Here is a 12,198-nt window from a genome sequence, read left to right as displayed (position 1 = left end):
CCCAGTGCAGTACGGAGGGAGCGCCGCACTGTCGGAGGGGCAGTACTGAGGGAGCGCCGCACTGTCAGAGGGGCAGTACTGAGGGAGCGCCGCACTGTCAGAGGGGCAGTACTGAGGGAGCGCCGCACTGTCGGAGGGGCAGTACTGAGGGAGCGCCGCACTTTCAGAGGGGCAGTACTGAGGGAGCGCCGCACTGTCAGAGGGGCAGTACTGAGGGAGAGCCACACTGTCGGAGGGGCAGTACTGAGGGAGCGCCGCACTGTCGGAGGGGCAGTACTGAGGGAGCGCCGCACTGTCGGAGGGGCAGTACTGAGGGAGCGCCGCACTGTCGGAGGGGCAGTACTGAGGGAGCGCCGCACTGTCGGAGGGTCAGTACTGAGGGAGTGCTGCACTGTCGCAGGGACAGTACTGAGGGAGTGCTGCACTGTCGGAGGGTCAGTACTGAGGGAGTGCTGCACTGTCACAGGGTCAGTACTGAGGGAGAGCTGCACTGTCGCAGGGGCAGTACTGAGGGAGTGCTGCACCGTCGGAGGGTCAGTACTGAGGGAGTGCTGCACTGTCGGAGGGGCAGTACTGAGGGAGTGCTGCACTGTCGCAGGGTCAGTACTGAGGGAGTGCTGCACTGTCGGAGGCACCATCTTTCAGATGAGACGTTAAACCGAGGCCGCGTCTGCCCCCTCAGGTGGATGTAAAAGATCCCACAGCCACTATTTCGAAGAAGAGCAGGGGGGAGTTCTCCCCGGTGTCCTGGGGCCAATATTTATCTATCAACCAACATCAACAAGAACAGATTATCTGGTCAATATCACATTGCTGTTTGTGGGAGCTTGCTGTGCGCAAATTGGCTGCCGCGTTTCCCACATTACAACAGTGACTCCACTTCAAAAGTACTTCATTGGCTGTAAAGCGCTTTGGGACGTCCTGAGGTGGTGAAAGACGCTATAGAAATACAAGTCTTTTTTATTCTAATTTGGTGGCAGAAATGTCCATTTATTTTAGAAATTTAAACTGTGAAGAGGCGGCTCTGGGAGTTCCACCCATCAATTCTCACTCGCAATGAAAAACTCACCCTCTGCTATCTGTCCAACAATCCCGCCAACCGTCTCCACACTTACTGAAACTATTCAACAGCTTGCTACCTGTGAAGCTCGAACATGACACACCAAATGTGCACGCACACACCTATACACACACACCTATACACACACACGTGTACACACACACCTATACACACACACACCTATACACACACGTACCTATACACACACGTACCTATACACACACGTACCTATACACACACGTGTACACACACACCTATACACACACGTGTACACACACACCTACACACACACATGTGTACACACACACCTATACACACACACGTGTACACACACACCTATACACACACACGTGTACACACACCTATACACACACACCTATACACACACACGTGTACACACACACACCTATACACACACCTATACACACACACACACACACCTGTACACACACCTATACACACACACCTATACACACACACACACGTGTACACACACACCTATACACACACCTATACACACACACGTGTACACACACACCTATACACACACATGTGTACGCACACACACAAACAGGTGAACACACATACACGTGACTATTCCAACACACTACTGGCTGGCCTCCCACATTCTACCCTGTGTAAACTTGAGATCATTCAAAACCCGTTGCCCGTGTCCTAACTCGCACCAAGTCCCGTTCGCCCATCACCCCCTGTGCTCGCTGACCTGCATTGGCTCCCAGTTAAGCAACGCCTCGATTTCAAAATTCTCATCCTTCTTTTCAAATCCCTCCATGGCCCTCGCCCCTTCCTATCTCTGTAACCTCGTTCAGCCCTACAACTTCCGCAGCCCCCCCCCCCCCCCCGAGATATCTGCGCTCCTCTAATCCTGCCCTTTTGAGGATCCCTGATTATAATCGCTCAACCATTGGTGGCCGTGCCTTCTGTTGCCCGGGCCCTAAGCTCTGGAATTCCCTCCCTAAACCTCTCCGCCTCGCTACCTCTCTTTCCTCCTTTAAGATGCTCCTTAAAACCTACCTTTGACCAAGCTTTTGGTCACCTGCCCTAATTTATCCTGTGGCTCGGTGTCAAAATTTTTTTGTCTTAAAATACTCCTGTGCAGCGCCTTGGGATGTTTTACTACGTTAACGGTGCTATATAAATACAAGTTGTTGTTGTTGTTGTGCACACACCCGAGTGAAGCTTTCACAAGCAGGTGCCCAATACCCAGGATCTCCAGTGTCACAGGTTTTACCAAAGCTCCCAGGAGCCGCCTCTCGATGCAGAGAGCGAGGTCTTAATATCGCAGGAGGCTGGGCACCCTGGGTACCGGGGGCTGGGCACCCTGGGTACCGGGGGCTGGGCACCGGGGGCTGGGCACCCTGGGTACCGGGGGCTGGGCACCCTGGGTACCGGGGGCTGGGTACCGGGGGCTGGGCACCCTGGGCTGGGCTCCCTGGGTACCGGGGGCTGGGCACCGGGGGCTGGGCACCCTGGGTACCGGGGGCTGGGCTCCCTGGGTACCGGGGGCTGGGCACCGGGGGCTGGGCACCCTGGGTACCGGGGGCTGGGCTCCCTGGGTACCGGGGGCTGGGCTCCCTGGGTACCGGGGGCTGGGCACCCTGGGTACCGGGGGCTGGGCTCCCTGGGTACCGGGGGCTGGGCACCGGGGGCTGGGCACCCTGGGTACCGGGGGCTGGGCTCCCTGGGTACCGGGGGCTGGGCACCCTGGGTACCGGGGGCTGGGCACCGGGGGCTGGGCACCCTGGGTACCGGGGGCTGGGGGGGCTGAGTAATGGGTACTGGGGCGTGGCCTGGGCATGCTGGGTACTGGGGTACGGGGTGCTGGGAATGCTGGGCATTGGGGGGCTGGGCAGGCTAGGTACTGGGGGGGCTGGGAACGCTGGGCATGCTAGGTACTGGGGTACGGGATGGGGGCTGGGCACGCTGGTTTCCATATTCAGAAGTTGGGGTCAAAGGATGGAGAAAAGTGGACGACAGAGACCTGGAAAGGACCAGGTTCCATTTCTGCTTAGTTCGAGGAGTTAGAACTGGCATCAGCACCCCCCCCGTGTTAGCGAGGGGGAGAATCAGCCTGGGTCCCTGCTCCTAAACTCTGACCTGCGACGACTGCTTGTGAACAGGTTCAGGCTCAGTTGAGACAGCACCAACATAGCGGAATAGCCTGGTCTGACTTACATCTCGGAGCAGGGTGAAAAGTGGGAATATGACTGGGGAACCGGGGAGCCCGCTGCCCACAGCCCAGGGAGGGTCGGTGGAGGTGGGGTCGGGGGACAGGATACCGGGGGCTGTGGTGCAGTGAGCACCCTCCCGTACTGGAGTTAACCCGGCTTCTGAGACTCCCCCAGCTCCCCGTCTGTAGGTGCTGGTGGAGGGGGAGTGAGGCGAGGGGGCGGGGATGGGGAGTGAGGCGAGGGGGCGGGGAGTGAGGCGAGGGGATGGGGAGTGAGGCGAGGGGGCGGGGATGGGGAGTGAGGCGAGGGGGCGGGGATGGGGAGTGAGGCGAGGGGATGGGGAGTGAGGCGAGGGGGCGGGGATGGGGAGTGAGGCGAGGGGGCGGGGATGGGGAGTGAGGCGAGGGGGCGGGGATGGGGGTGAGGCGAGGGGATGGGGATGGGGAGTGAGGCGAGGGGGCGGGGATGGGGAGTGAGGCGAGGGGGCGGGGATGGGGGTGAGGCGAGGGGGCGGGGATGGGGAGTGAGGCGAGGGGGCGGGGATGGGGAGTGAGGCGAGGGGGTGGGGATGGGGAGTGAGGCGAGGGGGCGGGGATGGGGAGTGGAGCGGCCGGTTTAGGAATGCGAGGCATCCAACATGGCTCGCAGCGAAAGGAGAGAAAATAAATTAACAAACAAAAAGGTCGCTCGCCTCTCTCATAACATGAGCCCGGATGAAATGCGAGCGGGGCAGGCAGAGTCACAACTCACTCGCCGTCAGATACCCTGTGGGGAAACCCTCTGGAAGTGATTTCCAGCCCAATCTGCTGTGGCGTTTCCATGGAAATACAAGTGATTGGTTGCCCGAGCTCTGAGCGTGCTTGGTACACACATGTCTTCAATAAGTGGTGCGAGGGAGGAAGTGAACAATCGCCTCTCTGGCCCGTCACATTCTCCCGAACAAACAAGATGGGGAGGGAACAGTTATTTTAAGACCGGACTTTTAGTTACGAATCATTATGACTGTTCATTGACAATAACATTTTTTGCAAGCAGTCGCTTAAAAAAAACTGTTTCTAATTTGTTATAAATTATGCAGTAACCATAAAACATGCCCTTGTCACAGCGAGCATGTGCGAGCTTCCTCCGTCAGGCAACTGTCCCCAGTTAATGTAATCCCATTATTTTACCTCACCCTGTCAGTGAATAATAATTCTATACTTTTTTAAATAATACTATGAGGTATCTGATACAGCACAGAAGGAGGCCATTCGGCCCTTTGAAAGGAGCTGTCCAATTAGTCCCACTCCCTGCTCGTTCATAAGAAATAAGAGTCGGCCATTCGGCCCATCGAGCCTGCTCCGTCATTCAATATGATCATGGCTGATCTTCTACCTCATCTCCACTTTCCTGCACTATCCCCATATCCCTTGATTCCCTTAATATTCAACAATCTATCGATCTCTGTCTTGAATATACTCAACGACTGAGCCTCCACAGCCCTCTGGGTTAGAGAATTCCAAAGATTCACCACCCTCTGAGTGAAGAAATTCCTCATCTCAGTCCTAAATGGCCGACCCCTTATTCTGAGACGGTGACCCCTGGTTCTAGACTCCCCAGCCAGGGGAAACATCCTCCCTGCATCTACCCTGTCAAGTCCTGTAAGAATTTTGTATGTTTCAATGAGATCACCTCTCATTCTTCTAAACTCTAGAGAATATAGGCCTAGTCTACTCAATCTCTCCTCATAGGACAATCCCCCCACCCCAGGAACCAGTCTGGTGAACCTTCGTTGCACTCCCTCTATGGCAAGTATATCCTTCCTTAGGTAAGGAGACCAAAACTGTACACAGTACTCCAGGTGTGGTCTCACCAGGGCCCGATATAATTGCAGTAAGACGTCTTTACTCTTATACTCAAATCCTCTTGTAATAAAGGCCAACATACCATTTGCTTTCCTAATTGCTTGCTGTACCTGCATGTTAACTTTCAGTGATTCGTGTACAAGGACACCCAGGTCCCTCTGAACACCAACATTTCCCAATCTCTCACCATTTAAAAATACTCTGCTTTTCTATTTTTCCTACCAAAGTGGATAACTTCCCATTTCTCCACATTATATTCCATTTGCCATGTTCTTGCCCACTCACTTAGCCTGTCTATATCCCCTTGAAGCATCTTTGCATCCTCCTCACAACTTACATTCCCACCTAGCTTTCTATCATCAGCAAACTTGGATATAATACATTTGGTCCCCTCATCCAAATCATTGATGTAGATTGTGAATAGCTGAGGTCCCGCCCCAACTACATCCGGCCCACAGACATAATTTTACGTCAATTGGCCTTGTTAAGCCCCGCCCTATGGGCTTGCCGGCCAATTAAGAGGAAGCCGGTGTCAGATGACGTCAGTTGATGACGCGTCATCTGCCGGTTTTCTTAAAGGGACCATGCATAATTTTTTTTGACAGTTGATTTTTCAGTGTTTGACAGCATTGAGGTGCTGCAAACACTGACAATCACTGTACAAAGGTGAGCCCTTGCACCCAGGCACTCCAGTGACTCCCTCCTTAGGCTAGAACAGATGGCTGCTGCAGGTGAGGTTACAGAAGTGATCTGTCACTGGTGAGAGAGGTTCTCCCAATGAGATGGGACTACACATACAATTCAAAACTTATTACCTACAGAAAAGTCTAAATGCATTAAAAATGAATTTCCTAACATTTTCTTACCTCTGAAACTCACCAGTGCACCATTGCATCCTTCACACCACTTCTGCAGCTGTCATCAATGCAGAAACATCACAGCAGACTTAGAACACGCCACACTTACCTGGCGTGGTGTCCGGACGTTGGGAAGCCCGCAGTAGAAGTGTCAAAATTGGAAAAAGTCTCTTAACTGCCTGTTAACAACCTGTTAGAAAGCAGTTAAGTGGCTATAAACCTCTTCCCGCCGCTAGGTGTTGGGTCCATGTGCAAATCGGGGACCCGACACTTGGGAAGATTGATTGGAGGTGGGTTGACAGCGGGTTTCTGACCCGCTGTCAATCTTTGCGATGTCCCGCCTCCAAACCCGCCCCCTGAGCACCGGCCAAAGTATTTGTTTAATTTCTCTGCCATTTCCTTATTCTCCATTACAATTTCTCCTGTCTCAGCCTGTAAGGGACCCACATTTACTTTCGCTAATCTATTTACATACCTAAAGAAACTTTTACAGTCTGTTTTTATGTTTCTCGCTAGTTTACTCTCATATTCTATTTTCCCTTTCTTTATCAATTTCTTGGTCCTCCTTTGCTGAATTCTAAAATTCTCCCAATCCCCAGGCTTACTACTCTTTTTGCCAGCATTATAAGCCTCTTCCTTTGATCTAATACTATCTTTAACTTCTCTTGTTAGCCACGGATGGACCACTTTTCCTGTGGGGTTTTTGTGCCTTAGAGGAATGTATATTTGTTGTAAATTATGTATTAATTCTTTAAATGCTAGCCATTGCTTGTCTACTGTCATACCTTTTAATGTCATTTCCCACTCTACCATCGCCAAATCGCCCCTCATACCTACGTAGTGTGCTTTGTTTAGATTTAAGACACTAGTTTTGGATTTAACTAAATCACTTTCAAACTTAATATAAAATTCTATCATATTATGGTCACTTTTCCCCAATGGCCCCTTTACTACAAGGTTATTAACCCCGGTTCCTAGTCTCTACTGCTAACCGTCTTCTTAAACCCCTCTCCCTTGTCTCCTCCACCCTCACCTCCGATAACAAGTGTGAGGAGCTCATGGACTTCTTTGTCTCTAAGATTGAGATCATCCGATCAGCTGCCTCTGCCACTTCCCTTCCTTCCCCTAGCCCACTGGGCCAAACTTCTTCAAAGGCTCCCCGCTGCCCTAGCCCTGAACTCACATCTTTCTCCAGTTTCTCTCCGATCTCGCCTCATGACCTCTCCACACTCATCTTGTCCATGAGACCCACTTCCAGCTCCCTCGACCCTATTCCCACCAAACCGCTGACCACCCAACTTCCCTTTTCTGGCTCCCATGTTAGCGGATATTGTTAATGGATCTCTCTCCTCAGGTACTGTCCCCCCTCGCCCTCAAATCTGCCGTCATCACCCCTCTCCTCAAAAAAACAAATCTTGATCCCTCCGTCCTTGCAAACTACCGCCCCATCTCCAACCTCCCTTTCCTCTCCAAAGTCCTTGAACGTGTTGTCGCCTCCCAAATCCGTGCCCATCTTTCCCGCAACTCCATGTTTGAATCCCTCCAATCAGGTTTCCGCCGCTCCACAGTACTGAAACGGCTCTCATCAAAGTCACAAATGACATCCTTTGTGTCTGTGACAAAGGTAAACTATCCCTCCTCGTCCTTCTCGACTTGTCTGCAGCCTTTGACACGGTTGACCACTCCATCCTCCTCCAACGCCTCTCCACCATCGTCCAGCTGGGTGGGACTGCACTCGCCTGGTTCCATTCTTATCTATCTAATCGTAACCAGAGAATCTCCTGCAACGGCTTCTCTTCCCACTCCCGCATCGTTACCTCTGGTGTCCCCAAGGATCTATCCTTGGCCCCTCCTATTTCTCATCTACATGCTGCCCCTTGGCGACATCATCCGAAAACACAGCGTCAGTTTCCACATGTACGCTGACGACACCCAGCTCTACCTCACTACCTCTTCTCTCGACCCCTCCGCGGTCTCTAAATTGTCAGACTGCTTGTCCGACATCCAGTTCTGGATGAGCAGAAATTTTCTCCAATTAAATATTGGGAAGACCGAAGCCATTGTTTTCGGTCCCCGCCACAAACTCCGTTCCCGAGCCACTGACTCCATCCCTCTCCCTAACATCTGTCTGAGGCTGAACCACACTGTTCGCAACCTTGGTGTCATATTTGACCCTGAAATGAGCTTCTGACCACATAGTCGCGGCATAACAAAGACCGCCTATTTCCACCTCCGTAACATCGCCCGTCTCCGCCCCGCCTCAGCTCATCCCCTGCTGAAACCCTCATCCAGGCCTTTGTTACCTCTAGACTTGACTATTCCAACACACTCCTGGTCGGCCTCCCACATTCCACCCTACGTAAACTTGAGGTCATCTAAAACTCGGCTGCCCGTGTCCTAACTCGCACCAAGTCCCGTTCGCCCATCTCCCCTGTGCTTGCTGACCTACATTGGCTCCCGGTTAAGCAGCACCTCGATTTTAAAATTCTCATCCTTGTTTTCAAATCCCTCCGTGGCCTCGCCCCTCCCTATCTCTGTAATCTCCTCCAGCCCCACAACCCCTGAGATATCTGCACTCCTCTAATTCTGCCCTCTTGGGCATCCCTGATTATAATCGCTCCATCATTGGTGGCCGTGCCTTCTGTTGCCTGGGCCCTAAGCTCTGGAATTCCCTCCCTAAACCTCTCCGCCTCGCTACCTCTCTTTCCTCCTTTAAGACGCTCCTTAAAACCGACCTCTTTGACCAAGCTTTTGGTCATCTGCCCTAATAATCTCCTTATGTGGCTCGATGTCAAATTTTTTGTCTTAAAATGCTCCTGTGCAGCACCTTGGGACATTTTACTACATTAAAGGCGCTATATAAATACAAGTTGTTGTTGTTATTAATTAACCCTGTCTCATTGCACAATACTAGATCTAAAATAGCCTGTTCCCTAGCTGGTTCCTCAACATACTGATCCAGAAAACTATCTTGCATACATTCCATGAATTGGTCCTCCACACTATTACTGCAAATTTGGTTTGTCCAGTCTATATGTAGATTAAAGTCCCCCATGATTAATGTATTACCCTTGTTACATGAGCCTCTAATTTCCTGATTTATTCTCTGCCCCACATTACAACCACTGTTTGGGGGCCTATAAACAACTCCCACCAATGTTTTCTGCCCCTTGCTGTTTCTTAGCTCCACCCAAACTGATTCTACTTGTTGATTTTCGGAGCTAAGATCCTTTCTCTCTACTGTCTTTACCCCATCCTTTATTATCAGGGCTACCCCTCCTCCTTTTCCATTTTGCCTATCTCTTCTAAAAGTTAAGTATCTTGGAATATTTAATTTCCAATCTTGGCCACTTTGCAACCACGTCTCCATTATGACTGTTAGATCAAACCTGTTAATTTCTATCTGTGTTATTAATTCATCTATTTTGTTGCGAATGCTTCACACATTCAGATATCGGGCCTTTAGCTTTGACTTATTTCTATTTTTCCCTGATGTCACCTCAGTCACTGATGCCCTATGACCTTTGTTACTCTCTGTCCCTTCCTGACCCACTCTGCTTATTTTTACCCCAAACTCTACTCTGCTCCAGAGCCTTGACATTTCTCTCACTGCTTTTAAATTTACTCTTTCCTGAATCCTCCCACACCCACCTTCATTAGTTTAAAGCCCTGTCTACTGCCCTAGTTATTTGGTTCGTCAGGACACTGGTCCCAGCCCAGTTTAAGTGGAGCCCATCCCAACAGAACAGCTCCCGCTTTCCCCAGTACTGGTGCCAGTGCCCCATGAACTGAAACCCCTTCCTCCCACACCACTCTTTGAGCCACGCATTTAAACCTCTAATCTGTTTGGTCTGATGCCAATTTGCACGTGGCTCAGGTAACAATCCAGTGATTATTACCTCTGAGGTTCTGCTTTTTAATTTGGATCCTAGCTCCTCAAACTCCCTCAGCAGAACCTCATTCCTAGTCCTACCTATGTCGTTGGTTCCTACGTGGACCACGACAACTGGATCCTCCCCCTCCCACTGCAAGTATCCTTATCCCTGGCACCTATAACCTTGCAAATTCTTCCTTTTCAAGTATGTCTTTGATCTTGATCTCTGGAATTCAAATAGGTTGGGGAACAAAGAGGTTTCTGCTCACTCTTGGCCCCGTTGGTCGGGCTGGTGACCTTTGCCTCTGGTTGGGAGCCTTTGTTGTTCTACTGTCTCTCCTGGGAGCGGTTTGGGTTAATGGGGGCGACGGGGCAAGGAGGGGGGGGCGGTGGTTATACTTTGTGCCGAGTGAGACTGAAGGTACAGAAAGCAATTTCTGTCGAGCCTGATTTTTCGTGCGTTATACGGGTGTAGCACTGACAGGTTTAGCAATGTATTTATGGCCCCATGTTTTGGACCCCCCCCCCCACTCAGGGGTTGAAGGACCTCACTGGGAAATGAGTCCCCGAGGATTGGCAAGGAGCCGGTCTGTACCCAGCATGTCCCCAGCTATAGCCCTAGCTCTGTCACTGTTGCCTGATGCTCCCAGCATTTGGTCACTCGGGTGTCTGTCATGGGCTGAAACACATCACTGCACCGACAGACCAGAGCATCCACAAATCCACACGGGTACAGCTCCTGCTCGCCAGCGAGGGAGGGCACACTCTCTCCGTGCAAGGACACACGCCCATCTACAACAACCTGCATTTATATAGCACCTATAATGTAATAAACTGTCCCAAGGCGCTTCACAGGAGCGATTATCAAACAACATTTGACACCGAGCCACATAAGGAGATATTAGGACAGGTGACCAAAAGCTTGGTCAAAGAGGTTGGTTTTAAGGAGCGTCTTAAAGGAGGAGAGAGAGGCGGAGAGGTTTAGGGAGGGAATTCCAGAGCTTAGGGCCCAGGCAGCTGAAGGCACGGCCACCAATGGTTGAGCGATTATAATCAGGGATGCTCAAGAGGGCAGAATTAGAGGAGCGCAGATATCTCGGTGGGGGGGGGGTTGTGGGGCTGGAGGAGATTACAGAGATAGGGAGGGGGCAAGGCCATGGAGGGATTTGAAAACAAGGATGAGAATTTTGAAATCAAGGTGCTGCTTAACCGGGAGCCAATATAGGTCAGCGAGCACAGGGGGTGATGGGTGAACGGGACTTGGTGCGAGTTAGGACACGGGGCAGCCGAGTTTTGGATGAGCTGAAGTTTACAGAGGGTGGGAGGTGGGAGGCCGGCCAGGTCACTGTTGGCACAGGGTCTGAGAGCCGAGGCTCAGGAGCCTCCCCAGTGCACACCGGCTCCACTTAGAACCACACTGTACGCCAGCTAGAGATTCTCACTACTGCTGGTCCAGCCAGTCACCCTACCCCTTAGGGCACTGCTGAGCAAAGTCTGCGAGTTAGGAGACATTAACCAGACCTGATCTACGATTTAACGTGAAGACCAGGGTTCCTTGCAGCAGGAGGTGTATTTCATAGAATCAGAGAAACTTACAGCGCAGGAGGCCATTCGGCCCATCGTGCCTGTGCTGGGTCTGTGAAAGAGCCATCGTGCTCAGTCCCCCCCCCCCACCGCCGCTTCTTGTCCGTAACCCTGTGAGCTCCACATCCTCCAGAACCCGTCCAACTCCCGTTTAAATTATTGATGGAATCAGTTTCCGTCACCTTTTCAGGTCGAGTGTTCCAGATCCCCACAACACTCGAGTGAAAACATTTCTCCTCGTCTCCCCTCGATCTTTCACCAGTGATTTAAATCTGTGACCTCTGGTTATTGACCCACTCTCCAGAGGGAGCAGTTTTTCTCGATCTACTCGATCCAAACCTCTCATCATCTGAAAACCTCGATTCGGTCACCTCTTAACCTGCTCTGTTCCAAGGGGAACAGTCCGAACCTTTCCAACCTCTCCCCATAACTGAAGTCCCCCGTCCCTGGTAACATCCTGGTAACCCTCCTCTCTACCCGTTCGAAGGCCTTTACATCTTTCCTGAAGTGTGGGGCCCAGAATTGTCCACAATTCTCCAGCCGAGGCCTAACCAGTGATTTATAAAGTTCCAGCCTGATCTCTCTGCTTTTATATTCTATTCCCCTATTTATAAACCCATGTAACCCATATGCTTTTTTAACCACCTTATCACCTTCGGTAAGTTGAAGTTCTGGCTGGTTCCTGGGGAGACAGCACCACCCACTGGCGGCGACAGGAACAGCCGCCCCTCAGTGGCGGAGACGGGATTATTATTTCAGGAGGGCATTTAGATATGAACTGGCCAGA

This window comes from Somniosus microcephalus, chromosome 13, assembly GCF_052327205.1.
Source record: "Somniosus microcephalus isolate GS21.2 chromosome 13, FLI_Smic_1.0, whole genome shotgun sequence".
In the NCBI taxonomy this organism is placed as follows: Eukaryota; Metazoa; Chordata; class Chondrichthyes; order Squaliformes; family Somniosidae; genus Somniosus; species Somniosus microcephalus.
The sequence above is the reverse complement of the archived record's forward strand: the minus strand, read 5'-3'. Positions refer to the sequence as shown.